This window comes from Lissotriton vulgaris, chromosome 1_1 (genome assembly GCF_964263255.1).
Source record: "Lissotriton vulgaris chromosome 1_1, aLisVul1.2, whole genome shotgun sequence".
Lineage (NCBI taxonomy): Eukaryota > Metazoa > Chordata > Amphibia > Caudata > Salamandridae > Lissotriton > Lissotriton vulgaris.
The window spans coordinates 476,045,649-476,070,781 of record NC_141685.1 but is presented as its reverse complement, the minus strand read 5'-3'; the positions used below and the strand labels follow the sequence as shown (position 1 = coordinate 476,070,781).

General features: G+C 47.6%; 1 protein-coding gene across 1 annotated transcript in view; it reads right to left on the bottom strand.

Moving 5' to 3' along the window:
* LOC147747372 (methylcrotonoyl-CoA carboxylase beta chain, mitochondrial-like) overlaps positions 1-25,133 on the bottom strand; it is a 299,929-nt gene that overhangs the window by 207,068 nt on the left and 67,728 nt on the right. The gene's annotated exons all lie outside the window — the stretch shown is intronic.

The window sequence follows — 25,133 nt, the reverse complement described above, 5'->3', positions numbered from 1 at the left end:
AGGGAATCAACCGCTCACACATCTATGCACAGAGTTATACACCTCCCAGCCACCCACACACACACTCAGTCTCCCATACAAATACTTGGGCAACCATTCAATAACCCATATAGTTACTGATATAGCTACTGATTTAAACATGCAGCAGTTTACAGAAGAACATAAATATTGATTGCCAAATTAAGACACTTTAATCACTAACCCATGCACTCAGTGAGACACATTTAATCATTCTCTCATACAGTCAGTCATGCACCTACTAAATCCTTCATCCAGACACTTATACATCCACTCATTCTTCAATATGTAAGACATATTTTAACTTTACAGAAACATACAGTCACTGGGTGTTGTCATCAGTGATGTCATCAGTGATGTCATTTGAGATGTCATCAGTGATGTCATCAGTGATGTCACTGACCATGTCATGAATGATGTAATATGTGACATCATTAGCAGTGGATTGCGGGTCCGCGATATATAGTTAGTGCAACTAACTATATATGGAATTTCAATGGTTTTGTGCAAATAAAATAAGGTTTTTTAAATGCTAATCCCTAACTATATATGGTCTATAACCTATGGTTTTTTCAGTGAATTTTCAAGGTTTTGTAAATGCAAATTCCTAACTATATATGGTCTATAACCTATGGTTTTTTCTGTGAATTTCATTGGTTTTTTAAAAGCTAATATCTATAGCTGTAAAATATATTCTTTATTAAGTGACGTATCACGTAGCCCGTGAGACGCCTCATGATGCATCGCATAACCGTGACGTATCGTCTCTGCAGCGCAAACCAAACCCAAAACGTAAGCGCGCCAGAACACGCTTAAAGATATATATATATTTTTTTAACCTTAATTAGACAAAATCCACACGTGCACATATCACAAACGTTCAAAAAACACAATATGTCGGACTCCCGTTACGCTGCCGGTTAGCTGCCCGGTTAACGTACCAGGAAGCACCTTTACCGCGAAAAATCGCAATTTTTTTTTTTTCACCCCCCAGGGAACTTTAATAGCCCCCTCATCAATCCTAGGGGTTCAGGAGGGGTCTGCCTTACCCCTTTCATTCATTTACACCTTTTTTTTTCCACCTCTTGTCTCTCAATCCCACAGAGAGACAAGATGGCGGCCGCTCCAGACTGTTTACAATGATAACAGCCAATCAGCTTCTCCTCAGACTCCCGTTACACTGCCGATTAGCTTCCCGGTAGCTGCCCGGTTAGCTGCCCAGTTCGCGTACCAAGACGCGTCTCTACGGCGAAAAAATCGGATTTTTTTGTTTGTTTTTTTTTGGCCCCACGTGGCTTTATAATATCCCCCTCATAAATCCTAGGGGGTCAGAAGGGGTCTACCTTGCCCTCTTTCCTTCATTTCCCCCTTTGTTTTGGCCTCCTCTTGTCTCTCGATCCTACCGAGAGACAAGATGGCGGCCGCTCCGGACTGTTTACAATATTGACAGCCAATCAGCTACTCCTCAGACTCCCGTTACACTGCCGGTTAGCTTCCCGGTTAGCTTCCCGGTTAGCTGCCCGGTTCGCGTACCAAGACGCGTCTCTACGGCGAAAAAATCGGATTTTTTTTTTTTTTTGGGTTACACTGCCGGTTAGCTTCCCGGTTAGCTGCCCGGTTAGCTGCCCGGTTCGCGAACCAAGACGCGTCTCTACGGCGAAAAAATCGGATTTTTTTTGGGTTACACTGACGGTTAGCTTCCCGGTTAGCTGCCCGGTTCGCGAACCAAGACGCGTCTCTACGGCGAAAAAATCGGATTTTTTCTTTTTTTTTTTTGGGTTACACTGACGGTTAGCTTCCCGGTTAGCTGCCCGGTTAGCTGCCCGGTTCGCGAACCAAGACGCGTCTCTACGGCGAAAAAATCGGATTTTTTCTTTTTTTTTTTTGGGCCCGGCGTGGCTCTATAATATCCCCCTCATCAATCCTAGGGGGTCAGAAGGGGTCTACCTTGCCCCCTTTCCTTCATTTCCCCCTTTGTTTTGGCCTCCTCTTGTCTCTCGATCCTACCGAGAGACAAGATGGCGGCCGCACCGGACTGTTTAGAATGTTGACAGACACCGGAGAGCCAATCAGCTTCGCTTCGCAAAGTTCCGATACGCGAAAAGTTCGCGAACCGGAGCGCTGCCCGGAGCGCTGTTACAGATATATATCTTGATTTAAACGTTAATTTCTCAAAATCCACTGAAGCACATATATTGAGACCTAGCAAAGGCACATCGGGCTAACAGTCCCTACAATTTTGCCAAGTTTCGTGGAAATCCATTCAGCCGTTCGGGCTAAAAGTGAGTCCAACCGCCCTATGGAAATTAACATGGGAAAAACGCGTTTTGGGACCCCCCTTTTTTCTCGGCCCCCCCTTGACGAACCCCCCTCAAATTTTCAGGAGCTGCTCAGAAACAAAATGTGCCATTTTCCTGAAAATTTCAGCCGATTCCGTCCACAAACGCCAAAGTTATTAGACATAGAATTTTCAAAAGTCCCATAGGAAAAAAATCCTAACTATATATACCTACTGGCTATCGCCAGTAGGTAATATATATATATATATATATATAGATATAGATATAGATATAGATATAGATATAGATAGATATATATATATATATATATATATTTTTTTATTTTTTATTTTTTATTTTATATATACTGTTTGTGGTAAGTGGGGAGTATGATTTTTCCTGTCAAAAAGAGAGTTCTGGAACATCTCAGGGCCATCAGGAACAACAATATAACATATCCTATGGCCAGATATTGTAACACCTTGCATGGGCCTACTGACACTGAGAGTCTCAAAATGTTCTTGTTTGGAATTAACAGGGTTCCTGCCAAAAGAAGAGGTGGCGATAGAGAACGAGCACTAAGAAGACTTGAATCCCGATACATCATTAGTCTCAAGAGCAAACACACGGGTGGCCTCAACCAGGATTCAGAGCTCAATGTACATTTTGGATAGAACTCTGATCCTCTCGCTCTGTCTCTTTCCCTGGTTCCCTTGAGAGGCACAGCCCTTATCCTTGATCCCCACATCTTTTTTTGTCTCTTCACACTTTCCCTTACTGTTTCTTAGTATTCTTCGTAGTAGACGCTTTCTTTCCTCTCTTTGTTTTTACCCTGTTCTTTGTTTTCCTCCTCATAGTCTGTAGTCTTTGGACTTCCTTTACCATTTTGAGAATGATTTTTAGTTCTCTTCTTTGCTAGGCCCGCAAAGCAGGCACTCTCTTTATCCCAACCCATTTGTTGCGTTTTTCACACTCACTGCACCATTTTCTTAGTTTTCCAAGCAGTTCTATGACAATATAACCCTGGACGTGCCTGCACAGGCTTGAGGTCTGGCTTCTTTGAACCTGATGAATTTTTAAGGGATCAGTGAGTGTTGGGTTGTTGGGACACGTCATTGCATGACGTGTTACACTCTCTGTTGCATTCTTGCTTCCGTTGGTCACTGAACCTCTATACCCCTAAGCTTGCTCCTTTGTTGTTACAAGGTTATGTCAGGCCCACATCACAGGTGTGTGCCTATTTTGGTCACTTGACTTACATCCAGGACATCACCATCATCCACAGGGCACCATAAGAAGTGTAGAATAACCAATGGCTACAATGATGATCTTTCTTTATAATTTGTTCTTCAGAGATATTTCTTTTTATTTTGGTCACATACCTTATGTTGTATTTTTCTATGTGCACAAGATTTATTTTGACCAGTGGAGTCATTTTTCCTTTGACTAAGAAGTATGCATTATTTGTCTTGCCCAAGTCTTGTTTCTGTGTTGACGTATGCTGTAACAGTGTCTCTCTAGAGTAAATAGGCAACACTGCTATATTATTTCTATTGCTTTGACAAAGACCGTTTGGTTGAAACGCTTCAGCACAAATAAACAAGCATATACAATGCAACAGTCTCACCTTTGCAAACGTTAGAGCCATTGGCATTGTAAATTACAAGCTTTTTATTAATAGGTTGGTTTACAAAACAGATAAATAATGGCATTGTCATTTACAATGCCAATAGCTTTAGCTCTTGCAAATGCGAGACCTATTGCATTTGCACACACACACACACACACACACACACACAGAGACACACACACAGAGACACATACACACACAGAGCCACACATACAGCCACACACACACACATACACAGAACCCCCTACACACACACAGAGCCACACACACACACAGAGCCACACACACACAGCCACACACACACAGAGCCCCCCCCACACACACACACACACACACACACACAGAGCCATACACACACACACAGAGCCACACACACAGTGCCACACACACGGAGCCATACGCACACACACACACAGAGCCACACACACAGAGCCGAGGCTCAGAGCTGCCCACTTCACCCAAATTGTATTTGTGTTTTACTGTGAAAATAAGGGGAGGGGTAGATGGGCATAGTTTCCTCACGTGTTTTAGGACCCGTTGCCACATAGTCCCATGTGACGTGTTACCACAACAGACCCTGCCAAGCACCAACCAATGTCCAGAATCTTCACACCCCACAAGACATCACAAGAACCAGCCACAATTAACCACACTCCACTAAACAACCACCGCAGACAGCACCAACCACAAGCTCTGACAAACCTAGAACGTATCACAAAACAACCCCACACTGCGCAACCAACCTCAGCCACTCCGGGCACATTTCTGCAATGCAAGATCTTGGAAAGATAGCACAGCGAGTTTAGCTCTTGCTACTGTCCCGGCCGTGGCGGGGGCTGCCAGCGGCATGAGGGTGGGTGTGTGCTTGGGGGTGGGGGGAGAATTGACCAATCGACAAGACCCCCCTCTTCCATTGCCAAGTCCACTGGGTGGGCACTCCGGACAGCGACCCGATGGGGGTCTTAGCAGTTGGCGAAAACTGATAAATATAAGATTTTGGGGGGATGGCGGACGCGTGAGCCTTCGGCTCCTCGCCTTAGCCCCTGCAAAATCCTGATAACTTATCCTGCAAAGTGTCCAGACTCCTACATTTGGCCCTATTTCACCTACTGCGACCTCTGGTCACCTGTGAGAGGCTCGGTGGCCCTGGTGGGCTACGACCTCCGCGTGGAGAGAAACTGAGAGCTTCGTCGCCTCAGCGGCCGCGGACTGGGCCTGATGCCGCGGACTATCCTGAAGGGCGGGCCGAGCGACGTCACCTGACGTGCGGCTGCGGCGAAAACCAGAGACCGGAGTATTGGCCTGCTGGGTCGAGACCCGACACTTGAACGACCGGCGCAGGTGCGCCCTCTCCCCCCTGGACGCCGCCCTCCTTTTCGGATATTTGCCCTCACAGGAAGCGGTCCCTCGGCGGCGCAGAAGCTACATCTTGTGCTACTGCATGGTGGCTCCACAACTGCGGAGTAATAACGAGCACACAGCAGGAATAGTGTATACCGGTGGACTTACGGCCCTCTCCTCATATGTGCTATGAGTTAAAGAAAGGTGCTTCCGTGGCGGAGTCAGTCGGGGTGAGTAGAGATTTCACTGGAGTTGTGAAACACTGAAGATACTCCCCTGCGGGCGCCACTTGGGACCATCACGTCGGCGACCCAGGCCTAACGGTCCCGGCGGCCGGAGGTAGCTGTACGCCTCCCTGAACACTTCGACCCCCTGTGGAGTGGTGCGAGGTTTTCACCGCTCTCTTGTCTGTCCTCACATCAAGACGGCCATGGGAAAGAACGACGCCGCGCAGGCCAAACTCTCCTTCGATCGGCGTCGGCCGAAAGGGTCGGAGACGCCGGTTACCGAGGCGTCCCCGAAGGGGGCCACGGCGAATAGCCCAGCGGGCACAGAACTGCGTGAAATGCTCGCCGCCATGGAGAAAGGGATCCAGGACAGTATTGCATCTGTGGGTTCCAAAATAGACGCTCTATCGTACCGTATGGACCGCATGGCGGAACGGGTTGACAAACATGCGGAGCGCCTGGACATGGCGGAACGGCGACTCACGGAGGCGGAGGAGGCGCAAACCGAATGGGACAAAGACAGGAAACAATTCGGCAGGCTCCTCCAGGTCATTCAGGACAAGTCGGAGGATTTAGAGGCGCGGTCGCGCAGATCTAATATCCGCATCACGGGGGTGGTGGAAACCACCCAGACCGGCAAAATGGAACTTTATGTCGAGAAACTTTTGAAGGTTTTGCTCGGAGAGGAGGCCTTTTCCCCTATGTTCATTGTTGAAAGAGCGCACCGCACATTAGGCCCGCAACCGAAGCCAGGCACGCCCCCTCGCCCCATCATCGCGAAGCTTTTCAATTATCGAGATAGGGACACTGCATTGCGCCTGGCGAGAGACAAAGGCAAGCTGCAGCACGAGGGCATGGACATCTCCCTCTACCCGGATTTCACGGCTAAGGTCCTGGAAGAACGGCGACAATTTGCACCGTACAAGAAGCAGCTGCGTACCCTGGGCCTAGATTACGCTATGCTATATCCCGCCAAGCTCCGTATCAACAAAGGGGGGCATTCCCACTTCTTCACGGACCCAAGGGACCTTCAGAAGTCCCTGAAGGAATGGACCAGGGAACGCAAGGAAGCCCAGAAGAACAATGAGGATGACTCCGGCTCCGCATCTCACATGGAGGAACAGGACTGAGTGGGAACCTGTTGTGTAAGCTGTTTTCTTCACTACGGGGAGGGGACTGTCCCTCAATCGGAGGCGCTGAACCACCCCCCCGGGGGGCGGTAAGGGAGGGTTGACATGTTATTGCCAGTCCTAATGGGACGAAACAGTGAATGAGACCAGCGGACTCTCAGTCGGTGCTGGCCGACAGACTGTTCCTGTGTTGCTGCGTACTATCGGGGGGGAGGGGGGCATTGTCACACGTGGAGCTGTGCTGGCCAGCGGTATGCCTTTCGGGAGGTCGGTGGGATGGAGGGGCATTTTGGGGTGATTTGTCAAGGACACTGAGCACCCAGCGGGGGCAGGCCTGCGGGACGAACTTGATTTGTGCGACAGAACAGTAGAAGGTACTGTTCCCAGCAGGCGTACTCTGCCCCGGTGCTTTTGGCTGTTTGGCTCCCCTGGGAGTCTGTTTTAGAACGTTCTAGAATTTGTTAATTTCGGGTTGATGGGGGGTGGAATAGGGGCCTGTCTGACCTGGTTGGGGGTGGTCGGCTGTGGGTGGGTAGGGGGGTGGGAGGCTGATCTGAGGGGGGCTGCTGAAGGGGGTTTTCGTTTCCTTGGTTGCGGGGAGTTCTGTGTTGCATTGCGCGAGATGCTGATTGGAGTTGTGCTTGGTCTGAAATGACTTTTTGTGGAAGCGGCACCATGCCGTCAGTGCGATTTACTGAAGTTTACTCGATATAAAGTGCTGCAGGTGGTTGCCCCCGACTCTGGGTATGGCACTGCTGCTACCCCCGACAGCACGATCGATCTACTGTCCTTGTTATGTCTAATACTGCAATGAGTGACGCTACACATGCCCCTCACACACTGAAAATGATGTCTTAGAATGTCCGGGGCCTGAACGATCACCGCAAATTGAGGAAGGTCCTTAGCTACCTACATAGACACCATGTCGACCTAGCCCTCCTTCAGGAAACTCACTTGCCCGTCAATAGTAGGATGTTGAAGTCCCGTGGGTTGGTGGGAAACACAGTGGCGGCGGGATTCACAACACACTCACGGGGGTGCTAACCTGGGTCAGCCCAACCTCACAACTAAGACTGGTCCCAGTAGTGGCGGACACAGAGGGTCGGTTTGTCCTCGCTAGGTGCGTGGGTAAAGGGATTGACTTGTTGACTGTCAATGTATACGGCCCTAATTACGATAACCCAGACTTCTATGCAGCCCTGTCGGCACACTGTAGGACACATGCACAACCTGGGATGTTATGGGGAGGTGATTTTAACTTTGTCTTTGACCCCGTTGTGGACCGCTCCGCTGGCCCAGCTCGTAGACCGGTGGCCTCTGCCACCTACATGAAAGCGGAATTGATCAAGCTAGACCTGATTGATGTATGGAGGTATATACACCCCACGAAAGGTGGCTTCACACACTATTCGGCATATCATAATATCCACACCAGAATAGACTATTGGTTGGCATCGCCATCTGTACTGGGCAGCATTCGTGTCTTTGAAGTACTCCTGCGTACCCTCTCAGACCACTCCCCCATTCTGCTGCATCTCTCCACCGCTAGGAAGGGTATCCCCTCCTTCACCTGGAGGTTCCTTCCCTTTGCCCTGCTGGACGACGCCTTTCGGGGCGATTTGACTGAAGACATTGACAAGTTTTTCACTACTAATTTGGGCACGGTAGACAACTTTTTCACAATATGGGAGACGTTCAAGGTTTACATAAGAGGCATGGCTACGTCCAAACATTCAAGTGTACTGCGCTCCATTAGACGGGAGTTGGCGGCACTGGAGACTCAGCTGGCGGATCTTGAGAACCGGCAGTTGCAGGACCCTGGGCCCGACACCCACTCGAGACTCAAACCCCTGCTGTCGGAGTACCAGACACTGGCAGACAGGGAGATTCTCTACATGGGAAAATACGCAACCGCTCGGGTCTACGGGGAGGGGGAAAGACCGGGCGCCCTTCTGGCCCGAATGGTGAGAGGCTCTAGGCGCCCACCAGTGATTGACGAACTACGCACCCCGGAGGGTGAAGTGGTCACCGATGAGGAGCAAATCCTCCTCGCTTTCAGGCGTTATTACGCCGAACTTTATAAGTCCAGGTCACTGGGCGCTGAGGACGAAATGGACGATTACCTCGGCCACATCGCCATGCCCTACCTGCCGAGCTCGGACAGAGAATTTTTGATGTCCCCCATACAGGAGGACGAGATCCTGGAAGCCCTCTCCGGCATGAGAGCGGGCAGCGCACCGGGCTCAGACGGACTCACTGTGGGGTTTTACAAAGCCTTCAAAGATATCTTGCTCCCGCATCTGATCTCCCTCTTTGACGCGATTTGCGAGGACGGTGAGATGCCCCTTACTATGCGGGAGGCCTTGCTTGTCACTATTTTGAAACCGGGGAAGCCTCCGGAACTCTGCAGCTCATACAGGCCTCTCAGTTTACTGAACGTGGACGCCAAGATATACGCTAAGGTGCTGGCTAACCGGCTGGCCCTCTTGGTCCCCGAGTTAGTTGCGCCTGAACAGTCCGGGTTTGTCCCCAGCAGAAACCTTACGTACAATATACGTACTGTGCTGGGGACGATGCAACATGTCCGACAGGAAAATACTGCACTAGCGATTTTCCTAGATATGGAGAAGGCATTTGATTCGGTGGAATGGCCTTATATGATCAGGGTGCTCCGGAAACTTGGCCTGGGTGAACCGTTCCTACAGATGATCGGCGCCTTGTACCACCGGCCGTAGGCCAGGCTGAAGTTAGGAGACAGAGTGTCGGAACCGGTTCATATCGGCAGGGGCACCAGGCAGGGCTGCCCCCTCTCACCTCTACTGTACGCGTTAGTGGCGGAACCTTTGGCCTGCGCTATCAGGGAGTACCACAGCCTGGAGGGGATCAGCTTCCCCACCTACAAAATAGGCATCTCTACGTATGCCGACGATACTTTGCTGTACGTCCGCAACCCGGAGTCGAACTTGTCTGCGGTTCTGAGGGAAGTGGTCCGCTTTGGCGCACTCTCAGGGCTTCGGGTGAATTGGGATAAATCTATTGCCTTCCCTCTCACCCCAGTGACACACCCCTTCGAAATGGAATACCCCCTGAAGTGGTCCACAGACTCGGTCAGGTACTTAGGCATACGACTGCACACTGACCCGGAGGTCCTGGTCCGGGATAATTACGGTGTGGCCTTCAATAAGCTAGTCGACGATGTAGACACATGGAGCAAACTCCCGCTATCTCTCCTAGGCAGGATTGCCATTATGAAAATGATTGTGCTACCACGGTTTCTGTTTCTGTTCACAAACATCCCGGTGGTCCTATCGAAGGCCTTTTTTACGCGGCTCACACAAGTTCTAATTCGACTGGCTTGGGGTGGCAGGCAGCCCAGGATACAGTGGGCGACGCTGATTCTCCCCTGTGAGATGGGGGGTCTGGGTGCTCCCGATATGGAACGCTATTACCGGATAGCGCAGGCAGCCCACCTTCATTCATGGATTCACGGAGACGCACGCACGCCGCACGTGATCCTGGAGAGGTTGTTTGCGGACCCGCTCCCCCTGCCGGCTACGATCTGCCTCCCGGTGGATCGCTCTGTCGGTCAATTGGACTCCCTTAAGTCGACTAACCATGCCTGGCATGCCCTGGCTCGCGCCCGTGGCTGTACCATCTTATATTCCCCCCTGATGCCGATCGACTGGGCACTCTGGCTGGACCCTCTAGGGGAGAAGGGTGTCATTGAGGCGCTTCGTTCTCTGGGAATCACGAGGATGGAGGACCTGTTTATTGAGGGCACCCTGAAAACTTGGGATCAACTCACCCCCACATCATCGGGCCCCACATTACTCCAGAAATTTCAGTTCCATAGGCTGCGCTCGGCATTCCGGGAGGCATTGGGTCCGGCTGTGGAGGAGCCGGTGGAGGTCCCTGAATTGACCTATGTCATTAAAAATAAGACATCCGCTAAACTAATCTCGCACGTCAACAAGTTGGGAGTGGCGCACCAACAATTGCTCAATTCTAAAGCCAGGGAAGCATGGCAGGAAGATATACAGTCGCCCATCGACGACAGCATGTGGCGATACTGCTGTTCCAGTACGCGCAAGATCTCCCTCAATGGCAGGCACAGATTAGTGCATTTTAAGTTCCTACAGCGGGTGTATTACACCCCTGAACGACTGCACCGATATGGCCTCCGGCCCACGGCGGAGTGTGAACGCTGCCGTGCACCTGTGGCCGACTTTCTCCATATGGCATGGCACTGCCCTGGTATACAGGCTTTTTGGGGGGAGGTTTTCTCTGAGCTCGATCAGATACTGGGAGAGGAACTGCCTCGCAGGCCAGAATTAGCACTACTAGGCTACTCTAAGTTACTCCCCCCTTCTCAGCGTCATCTGGCCGACATGGCATTGCTGATAGCCAGGAGAGTGGTGGCGAGTTGTTGGATGAGGGGGCCTCTCCCCACCAAGAAAAGGTGGGCCGGGGATTTACTTTACTGCAGTACTCAAACTGAACTATATAGTGACCTACTCCCTCCCAGGAGCAGACCGAAAAACTTTTGGGGCCTCTATTAGGAATACCTACAGAAGGGGGAGGAAGACAGCTCAGATACCTCGGAGGTGGTGGAACTTCAGGACCATGTATCGGAGTAGGGGGCTGGGTAGCCGCGGGGTAACTTCTTTGGGAGCGGTAGGGTGGGGGCAGGGAGGCTGGACAGGGTTGGCATGTAGCTCACGGTATCGTTGGAGACGGGATTAGATAGTCATCGGGGAGGACAGTCATTCCAGGGTTGGGGATTCGGTAGAGCACACTTTAGGCACGCTACTTCTCTTCCACACACTAGTGTACATAGGTAATTCCACAGGCACACTCATGGGAGGGTGGGGGGAGTTGGGGTAGGGGGTTTCTGAAGTTTTTTGACTTTTTCCTATTCCTAAGACCTTAGTCACAAGCGCTCATCAGAGGATTGCTAGCTGTCACGACGCACATCACAATGCCCTCAAGCTGATATTACTGTTTGTACTCCTGGACTGGTGCAAATCCACCTCGCCGCCGGGCCTCCGGGATGCCGGCTAAAAGGCTGTGTAAATCATCTGGTTATCCTGCCTCAGCGGTTCGCGTATACCGTGAAATGTGTGTACGTATGTGCTTAAGTAGCAACATTGGCTTTACTGTTAATAAAGGTCTTTTAAAAAAAAATATATATATATAAGATTTTGGGGGTCACAGAGCCGGGTCTTCGGGCCCCAGATCCCACTTCGGTCAAATGAGCCATTGATCACCCAGATGAGTGTTCCGTACAAATAACAATACACACCTACCCCAAACAGAGCGCTTCTCTCCATCACAGTGCTGCCATGCGATCAGTGTACAGCGCTGTGACTACGCACACGGGCATGCAGCGCTACAAATAACACAAACTCTCCTGACGTGTTGTCCCCACAACTCACAATTTACACCCACCCTAAACACGGAGCGCTTCCCTCATCACAGCGCTGCCATGCGACTAGTGTACAACGCTGTGACTCCGCACACGGGCATGCAGCGCTGCAAATAACACTCACTCTCCTGAAGTGTTCTGCACAATTTACACCCACCCCAAACACGGAGCGCTTCCCTCATCACAGCGCTGCCATATGATCAGTGTACAGCGCTGTGACTCCGCACACAGGCATGCAGCGCTACAAATAACGTTATGTTATGTTATGTTAAAATTATTTATACCGCGCTCGGTCACCGGAGGGTTTCATGGCGCTCATAACAAATGCGGAGGGCAAGGGCAGGAGTTACTTGAATGCTGACTGGAAGAGGAACGTCTTCAGCGTCCTACGGAAGAAGTCGTAGGTAGGACAGTGTCAGAAAGAGGGCGGGAGGGAGTTCCAGAATTTGGGGGCCAGAAAAGAAAAAACAGAGACCACCGTGTTTTTTACGTTTGATTTTCGGGGTAAGTAAAAGGTTGTGTGAGGTGGAGCGGAGGTCTCTCGTGGGTACGTATCGCTTCAAACTAGAGGAGATGAAGACAGGCGCCTGGTCGGAGAGTGCTTTGAATATCATACAGCCAAGTTTGAAGGTGCAACGTTTAGCCACCGGGAGCCAATGCAGGCTCCGCAACAGCGGCGAGACGTGCTGATGTTTAGGCTGATGGTATACTAGGCGAGCTGCCTGATTTTGCACCAGCTGCAACCTTTGGAGATGGTATGCGGGGATTCCTACGTATAGAGTGTTGGCAAAGTCAATTCTAGACATATAAGAGCCATGATGACAAGGATAAGTGCGTCTCTGGTGAGGAATCTACTGATTTTACGTATCCTGCGCAGATGGAAGAAGCAGGATGATGTCACTGCACTAATCTGAGGCCTCATGGATAGATCACCAGAGATGACTACGCCAAGACTTCACAGAATTGACGGGGCGAGGAGGAAGCCCTAGTGATGAAGGCCAGAAGCTGTCATTCCATGAGTTGGCTGACCAGTCCACCAGCACAAGCTCTAATTTGAGCTGGCTGTGATACATCCATTCCGATATGTCTAGCATGGTGGTTTGGAAGCTGGTACGGGAGGATAGGGAAGTATCAATGGGGAATATTAACTGCAAATCGTCCGCATAATTAAAGATTGTGGCAGAGGATTTGCGGAGGGAAGCTATTAGGGGTTGCATGTACAAATTAAATAACAAAGGGGATAGGGCAGAGCCCTGAGGGACTCCGCAGGTGAGGGTGGAGTAGGAAGCAGAGAAGGTAGACAAGTGTACGGCCTGGGATCGCTTGTCCAGGAAGGATCTGACCCAATCGAGAGCTACGCCCTGGATGCCGGCACTGTTGACACGGTCGATCAATATTGCAAGATCAACCGTGTCAAAGGCCGCCGACAAGTCCAATAGGACAAGAGCTTGAGAGATGTTATTGTCGGCGCCCTTCCTCAGGGTGTCCATAACAGCCACAATGACCGCCTCAGTAACATAACAAAATAACACTCACTCTCCTAAAGTGTTCCGCACAATTTACACCCACCCCAAACACGGAGCGCTTCCTTCATCACAGCGCTGCCATGCGATCAGTGTACAGCGCTGTGACTCCGCACACGGGTATGCAGCGCTACGAACTCTACCTCTTCACCGCAGTCGGAGGGGGAGGGGGGCTTACCTTGGTGCGCCCAGCTGAGGCATATACAAGCCATCAGCAGCACCGCAAGGACCAGTGAGAGCTTTATCGTAGTCAGGTCGATACCAGCCACAGACCCCGTAGAACTGTGTGTCCGAGGGGGGGGGGGGCACTTGGTGGCGCACTTGCAAATGGCCGCATTTAAGTGAGGCTCTTGCCGCCCGGCGGTTTTTATCCTGCATATATCCTTCTTATTGACCTCCTCTGTGATGTTTACGGCATTCAAACGATAGAGCTGTCAAAAATCGACCAGGGTACCCTGTGGAGCTGCATGCAGCCGAGCGCCGGCCTCAGAATCTGCAGCCGAGCGCAGGCCTGAGAATCTGCGGCAGTCCGCGGCCGCACACGCGGTGCCTCGGCCGCGTGGGCTGCTAGTCTCCGAGCACAGGACGGAATCTTCCCCAACTCCCACCAGGCAGAGAGCTCCGTCGGGGAAACCCATCTTAGAGGACACGACACCTGCAGCCCCCGCTCTCGCGCTGAGGGAGAGGTAAGCGCGGAGTCCTGAAAAGTGGCAGAAAGTGTGGAGTCATACCGGCCCTAGTTACGAACACAGAGATAAGGGCTTGTGCAGTAATATTGGGGCACTGTAGGACAGTGTCATACCGAAACGCCATTGCTCCCACTGCTGTGGAGGTCGGACCAGGGGTCTCGGTGAAAATCCAGTAGCCCACGGTGAAGCGTGTATTACAGATCCAGGGGCAAAAATGGGCAAAACCGACGCGAGGCAGCCAAAGCTTACCTTTGATACCGTTAAAAGGAACACTCGCACAGGGCAGGACAGTCAGGAACAGGCTATAAGTAGTGGGTCCCAAGAAGATATTGCTGGACAATCTACTGAGGTACAGGACATCCTTCGCGATGTCCGCGAAGGGTTTGCTACAATAGTTGACAAAGTCGACAGGATGTTATCACGGATGGATGCAATCGCTCACAAATTGGATGGACATGACGAAAGGCTCAAGGAATCGGAACAGTGCATTTCGGACTCAGAAGACACGACTGCCAGACATACGTCGCAGCTCTCCCGCATGGATAATTTGCTGAGGGTCATCGCAGCAAAAAATGAAGACAAGGAAGCATGCAGTAGGTGCAATAACATTCGCATTTTAGGCATACCTGAAACGACCAACACTGGACGAATAGAAGACTACGTGGAGAAGCTCCTTCTAACAGCGATTGGCTCGGAAGCCTTTTCTAATCAATTTATTGTGGAAAGAGCTCACAGATCGCTGGGCCTCCGGCCCAAGCCTGGGGACACTCCGAGGCCCATAATGGCTAGGCTTCTAAATTACAGAGACCGAGATGTGGCACTGAGAGCTGCGCGTAGTAAACAAACTCTGTCGTATGATGGCAACTCCTTCTCTATTTATCCTGACTTCACACCTATGGTTCAAGGGGAGAGACGCAAATGTATTGATGTCAAGACCAAATTGCGAAAGGGCCAGATTGACTACGCCCTCCTGTAGCCGGCTCGGTTGAGGGTTACGCATCAAGGCAAGCAGAGATTCTTCACAAAGCCACAGCAGGTAGAAGATTTCCTCAAGCAACTTAAGAAAGCGGGAAGAGCTTAAGCGGGAGCAGAGGACCCACGGAGGTCCCCAATGGAAGTAGCGGACAATGGGGCACGGGGATGAGAATCCTGTCAAACGCGGACCTGGTAACGAACTGCTGTGCATGTGATTTGTCTTAGGTTTGCTGGGAGGCAGCTCTAATAACAGTTATGTGTTCTTATTGAATAATGCACCATGAGGTGTCTAACAATAGCTCGCCGGGAACCCTCTTGCCTGACAGAGCTGTAGCTCTGGCTACGTTCTGCTCTGAAGGCATAGGGTTGTTGTGTAGCCACCTAGAGATGGCCCCTAAAGAGAGTTCCTGCAGGCTATTTTGCCGTATATGTTTGGATGGGGCAGCGCTGTGTTTTTTGCTGGGAGAAGGACGGAGGTGGGGTGGGTGGGAGTATGATACTGGCATGTTTGGGTTGCTTCAGTGAGAGGGACTGGGAGGAGAAGGGATCCAACAGGAGTTGGATGTTGTAGGGGTGGTTGGGGTACACGACATTGAGATCACTGTATACACAGCAAACATGCACGCAGTAGGTGCAGAGGTAAAACCGCGCTAGACATTGTTGCTCACATGATGTCAAGGACGACAGCGCTACAGGACATGGATAGGCTATTTTGTAATGGATGCATATGGCTAGCAACGTAGGGACGCGACTGAATGTCATTACGTGTAACGTCAGGGTGCTAGGTGACCCAAGGAAGAAGCGGCAGGTACTGGTTTATCTAGACAGACACCAAGTACATATAGCAATGTTGCAAGAAACCCACTTCACGCCCCAGAGGGCCGCTGCATTTGCATCTCGATGGGCTGCACACAGAATTTTCTCCTCATATTCAAATTACGCCAGAGGGACTGCCATACTGGTTAACAGACAGGTACCCTTCCATCTGGCTGGGACGTCTCAGGATGATCAGGGGAGGTACTGCTTAGCTTGGGGACGCCTCGGATTAGAGTCAGTCACTTTGGTATGTTGCTATGGACCAAACGTAGATGCCCCAGACTTTTTTTACCACCTTGTGGGGTGCGATAAGAGACATAGGCTCGATTCACATCATATGGGGCGGAGACTTTAATGTTACTTATGCCCCGAATCTGGATAGAAAATTGCAAAAAACACAGTTGATGGACAGAATGTCGAACAATGTCATACATTCACCCCAGTACAAGTATCCGGGCCTAAATCCATCATTTTTTTGCACTCCACACCACCCTGGGTTAGACACTGGCTATATGCAAATCAGCTCTGACCCTGTGTCTCATGGGAACAGTCCAGTCCGAACTACCAAGCCATGTCTTTCCCAGACCGGAATCAAGCATCCAAGGACCGGTTTCTGGCTATCAGCCTTTATCAGCCTGGATAGCTTGACTCCAGTGGTGTGGAGAGCCTGGGACTCACGTCTGAGTATACCCAGCACACTCGGGGTGAAAATTGCAGAAAACACAGTTGATGGACAGAATGTAGAACAATGTCATACATTCACCCCAGTACAAGGATCTGGGCCTAAATCCATCATTTTTTGCACTCCACACCACCCTGGGTTAGACACTGGCTATATGCAAATCAGCTCTGACCCTGTGCCTCATGGGAACAGTCCAGTCTGAACTACCAAGCCATGTCTTTCCCAGACCAGAATCAAGCTTCCAAGGACCGGTTTGCTCAGACGCCGAATCTGGATAGGTCACACCCTGCCCCACTTTATCGCACTAAGGCTAGCACCGTCCTAAAAGATATCATTGTAGACCACCACTTGCTAGATGCGTGGAGACACATTCATCCCCAGACACGGGAGTGCACACATTTTACAGCGCATGCCGCATCATGGGCGAGTCTTGACTACTGGATTATATCCCGGGGACTAGGGCCTGCGATTTGTACATTACAGCATTTAGCCAGGACATACTCCGACCACGCACCAGTTAAACTCACACTCTCCTCAGCAGATTTTAATCCCCTGCGCAGTGCTTGGCGACTTAACACAAGTATGCTCTTAGACACAGTTTTTTACGAGTAATTGCACGAAGAGGTTCAAGATTTTTTTGCACGAAACAAAGGAACGGTACAGAGCGTTGAGATCATTTGGGAGGCATTTAAGGTCACGCTGAGGGGGTTTTGCATTTCCAAAGGGATAGGCGTGCTCCAAGATATCATTAACATGCTCTGTAGATTGGAACGGGAGCTCAAGGCACTGGAGAAAAAATTGATGCTCACACCAGATCGTGATACACAGCGAGAATTTAGGACCAAGCTTACAAAGTACACGGAAGAGGCGCATAGGGAGACGCGATTTAGGGGCAAACATTGGAAGGCCCGCCGGTATGGAGAGGGGGAGTGACCGGACAAAACTTTGGCAGATACGATAAGGAAGCCACGCTACTCTAACTACGTGGACGGATTGGAGAGGCCGGATGGGACGCGTTGTTGGGACACAGCAAACATACTTAATGATTTTACTAAGCACTACACCGCTCTATATACCACTGCCGGGGCATGACTTAAAATTAGGTGCCTACCTTGGTGATGTTACTTTAGGCTGGCTGAGTGACGTGCACCGCAAGTTCCTGTGCGCTAAGTTTGAGCTAGACGAAGTTCGTGAGGCCATAATGAGCATGCAGTCCGGGAAAGCCACTGGAATGGATGGCATTCCAATAGAATTTTATAAGACCTATGTAGATCTGACGGCCCCAATACTGCGCGAAGTCTATGAGGAATCTTTAGAGGTAGGTTCCCTACCCCCGTCTATGAGGGAAGCCCTCATTATTTCACTTTTGAAGCCTGACAAGCCAGCTCACCTGTGCGGGTTTTATCGACCGCTCTCTCTTCTCAACTGTGATGCCAAGATTTTGGCAAAGCTCATTGCCACCCGACTAAGCTTGTTGTTAGAGCACTTGATTCTCCCGGATCAGTCCGGGTTTCTACCCGGAAGGGCCACTTCACATAATCTGAGGACTCTTTTTAAAATCTTGATTAACGTCTCCCCAGAATTGCCCTTGACAGCAATTTTCTAGAAGCCACTAAAGCTTTCGGCTCTATTGAATGGAATTACGTCTTTGGGATAATGCTCCGGATGGTGTTCCCGCCACTGATCCTATCTTGGATCCGCTTATTGTATCATCAGCCGGGAGCCAGGGTACTTATTAATGGGCACATGTCTCAAAGATTTTCGATTACTAGGAGCACTCGGCAGGGGTGCCCTCTGTCCCCATTGCTATTTGCTTTGGCGACAGAACCACTAGCAGCACGGCTGCGACAGCACCACAATGACATGGCCTTGCGATGTAACACGAGACATATATTGGTTTCCATGTATGCCGATGATATTACTTTATATGCGAGAGACCCCCAAAACAACCTTAAATGCACTACTTTGAGAGTTCATTGTATTTGGTCACCTGTCGGATGTCCAGATAAATTGGGGGTAGTCCTGCCTTTTTCCGTTGACAGATTCGGTTGTGCGTTTTCCTCTAACCTACCCATTGGAATGGTGCAAAGACAAGCTACGATATTTGGGTATTGGCGTTACTAGAAATAAGGAGGAACTCATGAGGCTCAATAATCAGGTGGCGCTGACTCGCGTAACAGACAAGGTGAGCCGGTGGATAACACTTCCACTCTCAATGGCAGGTAGAGCGTCGCTGATCAAAATGGTGATACTGCCCCAATTGCTTTATTTGTTTTTAAACATCCTGTACTATCCAGGCCGACATTTTTTTCAATCTCTTAGAACAGAAATGATTAGACTGGTATGGGGAGGTAAAGAAGCTAGATTAAAGTGGACTGTCCTGACTAGGCCTTACTCATCAGGCGGATTCGGCATTCCAGACTTTGAACTCTATTACATAAGTGCTCAGGCCCATTATTTATATTTCTGGATCCGACAGCCCAAATATATGCCACAACTGGCAGCTGAACACTGGCTCGTGCAACCAACTCCGATAGAGGGAGCCTTATATACAGCTCTGAATGCCCGGGAGCGCACGCAGAACACTGTATATGCCATGATTACGGCATGGAGACGCATAGGGCAACTTCTGGAGGCCCCTATGCTTTATTCCCCGCTACTACCACTAGCATATCATCCAAACATGCCCCTCATGCAAGAATCACTTTTTCATAAATTTCAGGAACGCACGTCACTCAGAACCTGGGGCGACTTATATGAGAATGGACAATTCCGAGACTCGGAGAATGTTTTGCAGGGTGTACAGCGCACTCCGTTAGATACCTTTCTGTACATAAGGCTCAGGCAAGGGATCCGGTCTTTAAATTCTGACTTTCCAAATGAACCTCAGATGCTTGCACCATTGCAGATGCTCCTACAACAAACAGCACCCAAGCGCTTAGTTTCCTTAATATATCGAGCAGTCCACACACAGCGAGAGGAGGATCCTCCGGCATCCTGTGCACGATGGGGGGAAGAATTAGGATTTGAGTTGATGGAGGACCAATGGGAGTACTGCTGCTCGCAGACTGAGCGAATATCGGACAGCAGCAGGCTGCGAATTATACACTACAAATATTTACACAGGCTGTACCATACACTGGTTAGAATGCATAGACACCACCTTTGCGACTCGGATAGGTGTGATAGATGTCGCGCATTTGGCCTGGAATTGTCCGGGAATACTAGAGTATTGGGGACATGTTTTTGAAGCCTTGAACCAAATGATTAACACGTATATAGAGGCCACACCACTGCTGGCATTACTGAGTTATGTTAAAAACGTACCCCTGGCACATCGTCGATACATAGCCCTTGCACTTTTGATGGCCAAGAGACGGATAGCCTGTAGATGGGGCAGGGGGAGAGCGCCCAAATGTAAGGATTGGCTAAATAATGTAGCTTATTGCCAGGAGCAATCTGCCATTTATGCCGAGTTACTGCCTAGCGCTTCCAGACCTAGAGACATTTGGTTGCCACTAACGTCCTATTTACTGACGAGACTGTTGTATCTTAGTAATGATGTAATGTTCTATGGTCGCTGTGCTCACTGGATTCCAGAGTGTGGAATCCAGGGGGCAGTCCACAGATGCACAGTTACTGAGAGAGTTGGTCCTTGGATTTCCCTGGGGTTGTTACTTTGAATAAACTACTTATTCTACTACTATCCACTGTACATCAAGTCATTTCAGTGGCCACGAGGATGGGATCAATTTGAAGAATTTGAAGAATTGAAATCTGACTTGATGAAGAATTTATGAAGAACATCGATTGATGAAGTGAAGATTTTCCTACAACTGAAGATTTCTAACAACCCCAGATTAAAGCTGAACATTTTGATGGATTTTCAAGGTATCTGATGTATATTTAAACCGTTTTTTTTTTCTCTATATACATCTTCTTAAAACTTAACTTAAAAAAACTGTTAATCTTGCGTTTAAATTCGGAGCTCATTCGAGAAATCCTTCGTTGTCAGATTTTGAGAAGCATTGTGTGCATGATGATAATTTTTTTTGCGCAACATCGTAATTGGAATCTAATTTATGTTCGTTAAATCGTGATGCCTCGTTAAAGACTTCAACAAACTGCCATTGCTACCTACTTGAAAGATGCAGTGTTGATTTTCAACCTCTTCGCGTGCACTCTATTCCTCTATTATTGCAGTGTTTCCCAACGCACACCAGCGTCATCACGCGTCAACGCACACCTGTGTCATCACGCGTCATTACGCCACGCTGAATACACACGGCGGCGGCCATCTTAGATCTCCATAGCAACCGGATGCCACCGATCTCCACGGCAACTCAATGCCATTGCTCCCGTCTGCTTCAATTTCCTTATAAACGCGCCGCGTTTACGATGTTACTGTAAACACGTTAAAGATTTCTTCATTCCCTTGGTGAAGTTGTGGGAATTCAACGCACATTACAAAACGAAAACAGTTTAGCAGAACTCAACAACAGTCTACAATCTATCTGCATATATTCTACTCTGACAACGGTGACTACATTATTTATTTTAGTTCATTACTTTGTATTCCAATTTGACAACGGTGACTACATTATTTATTTTAGTTAATTTATTTATTCCTCTTGTTTATTAAGTGTGTTTGATATTACATTTGTAATTATTATGGATGTTTCATCTTCTGTAATTGCTCCTCCCAAATTTTTGCAATCTCCTGGTCCTCCGTCAATGAATTGGGAGGATTGGTCAGAATCTTTTGAGACCTATTTAGAAGCAATTGGCGGTGATGTATTTTTGCCATCTAGGAAATTAGCATTATTAAAACATAATTTGGGAGTTGAGGGCAGAAAAGTTTTAAAAACTCTACCTGTAATAAATCGTGTTGTTTCAACTGTTGTTGACAATGATGAAAGCAGTGAAACTAGTGAAACAAGCGCCAATGATACATCCATAGATGTATATTCTGATGCATTAAAAGCTTTAGAAGAAAATTATGGGGTAAAAACTAGCATTGTAGTTGAAAGACACAAATTTTTCTCTAGAGCACAATTGGCTGGTGAAAATGTGCAACAATATGTGGCATGTTTAAGAACCCTAGCCATCACATGTAAATTCAAAGATTTACATGAAGAAATTATTAGAGATCAATTTATAAATAGGATTAAAAACATCAAAATTCAAGAACGTTTACTTGAGCTCAAGAATCCATCTTTACAGAAAACACTTGATACTGCTAGAAAAATGGAGAATACTTCCCATTATGTTAAAGAGTTAAGTTCTAAAGATGAATCTGGTAATGTTAATGCTTTAACTACGGGTTATAAAAAGTCAGACTCTAAAAGTGACAACAAGGAGATTAAACCTAATTTTTCTAAAAATAAATCTGGTTTTACCAAAAGAGTGTGTTTTAGGTGTGGTAGTCAAAAACACACTGCGGACTTCAATAAATGTCCTGCTAGTAAGGTTACGTGCATTAAATGCAAAAAAATTGGTCACTTTGCCAAATGGTGTAGAACTGGTGATAATAGCAATTGGAAACGTTCAGTCAATCTTGTGGAATCTCATGTTGACAGTGATGATGATGAAATTGACAGCAATGATAATGATATTGAAGTAATGATGCTGCAGGATGATTTTGTTAATGATATTTCTGAAGATTATTGTCCGCCTAAATGTGAAGTGCTAATAAATGAAGTGTACATGATGCTTTGGGCGGATTCATGTTCGCCGTACACTATTATTGATAAAAATATGTGGGAAAATGGAAACAAAGACACCTTAATAACCTCTGATGCACGACCTAAAGGTTACTGTGGCATTAAGTTACCTGTCTTGGGTTATTTTAATGCCAAAGTAACTTTCAAAGGTAGGTCTTGTTCAACTAAAGTATATGTTGTTGAACAGGGACGTGCTTTATTAAGTTGGAAAGATCTTAAAAAGATGGGGTTAGTATTAAATCCAAATCATCCTGATCAGGTAGTGTTGGCTAATGATTATCTTGACCAAGTATTATTAACTAATGAAGATTCATCTTCAAGATGGGAATCTGTCTTTCCCAAATTATTTAGCAAGGATCTAGGATGTTTAGTCACATTTGAACATAAGATCATTTTAAAAGCAGACAACATTCCATCTGTTCATAAGGTAAGGAATGTACCATTTGCCCTACGAAATCCTTTGAAGGAAGAATTAAATAGATGCCAAAGTAATAGAACCTATTGAAGCCTCAGATTGGCTTAGTCCCATCGTTTTGGCTCGCAAACCCAATGGAAAAATTAGGATGTGTGTGGACCTGAGAGATCTGGATAAAAATATTTGGGTTGATAGATATCCTCTGCCACACATCAATGAAATGATTTCAAGTATTAAGGATGCCATGTATTTCTCATCAATTGATTTGTCTAATGCATACTACCAAATCAAATTACATGCTGACTCTAGGCATTTAACATCTTTCATTACGCCTGAGGGTGCTTTTCAGTATCTCAGAATGCCATTTGGATTGGCATCTGCATCCTCAGTTTTTCAGAGAGTCATGTGCAGTATTTTGAAGGATGAATTGAATGTGAGAATATTTCAAGACGATGTTCTTATTTGGGGGAAAGATCTATTTTCTCACGACAAAGCAGTACACAGTGTGCTGCAGAAATTACAAGATGCTGGTCTGACTGTATGTGGTGAAAAATGCAAGTTTGGGGTGAAACAAATTGGTTATCTTGGACATACCATTTCCAATGAAGGTGTTAAACCTAAGATGAAATTATTGGATGCCATTGAAAAAGCACCTCACCCCATTAATAAAGATCAGTTATGATCATTTTTGGGACTTGCAGAATACTACTCTAAATTTGTCCCAAACTTTGCTGACAAAGTGCATAATTTAAGATTGCTAATGAAAAAGGGTACTTCTTTTGTATGGTCAACTTTGTGTCAACAGGCTTTTGAAAACATCAAAAGTGATATCACAAAAGCTGTAGCTCTCAAACCTTATGATCCTGATCATGCTTCTATAATTGTTGTGGACTCTAGTGCATATGGTTTAGGTGCTGTTCTTATGCAAAAGCACAATGGAGTTGAACGAATTATAGCGTTTGCGTCTCGCACACTTAAGGGTGCTGAACCTTCGTATTCCGTAATTGAAAAGGAGGCTTTAGCATGTTGGTGGGGTGTAGACCATTTCAAAACTTTCATTTGGGGAACTTCATTTGAATTAAGAACAGATCACCGACCTCTCATTGATATTTTTACCACCAAAGGTGCTTCAAGAGCCACGCCTAGAATAGCAAAATGGTTATATAGACTACAGGGATATAATTTTCAAATAAACTATGTTCCCGGTCATAAAAATATAAATGCAGACTGTTTATCACGCCTTCCTTTGCCTTATGACAAGGATGATACTACTGAGGATAATGATGAGTGGTTAATTGCCAGCATCGAGGAATCCTGTAACAATGCATTCAGTGAACAAGAATGGGTTCAAGCTGTGACCGATGACACCTTGCTACAACAAATTATTAATAACTTACATGTTGGTGTAGATCTATCATCTTTGGACAAGTCTATTTTGGCCGATTATAAGATGGTTTGGCCGGAATTATCTTTTTATGATGGCATACTTAGGAGAGGTGACAGATTAGTTGTACCTGCAGTTTTGCGTGACAAATTATTGAATTTATTACATGAAGGACACAGTGGAATGACTAGCATGAAAAGGAGAGCTAGGAATGATTTTTGGTGGGTTGGAATGGACAAAGACATAGACAGATGCGTTAGGAATTGCCTAGCATGTATGTCTAGTGACAAATCTCACAAATCCCAAGAAACTACTATTTCTGCAACTCCTTTTCCTGACAAGCCTTGGGACAAAGTTGCTATTGATATTTGTGGTCCATTTCATGTTAAGGGTATTGAAAATATTTTTGCAATTGTCTTGATGGATTTTAACTCTAAATGGCCTGAAGTAGCTTTTGTAAGGGATATCAAGGCCTCCAATATTATTGAATTTTGCGAAGGAATTTTTCGTAGAGAGGGCTATCCAAGTGCTATCCTATCAGATAATGGTCCGCAATTTATAGCGGAGGAATTTTCTGTTTATCTTAACAAAGTTGGTGTAAAACACATTACTACCTCTGTATATAATCCAAGAGAAAATGGTTTGATAGAAAGATTCAACCGAGTGTTGAAGGAATGCATCCAACTTGCCAGCAACAATAATGATGACTGTAAAGATGCTGTTAAGGAGATGTTATGGTGTTATAGAAATACTCCCCATACAGCTACGGGAATATCTCCTTTTTCCTTATTAACGGGGCGTGTGGCTGGATCTAAAGTCAAACCCATATGGATGTCTAGAAATATTCCAAAAGTAACTGATGGTAAGAACCTAGCA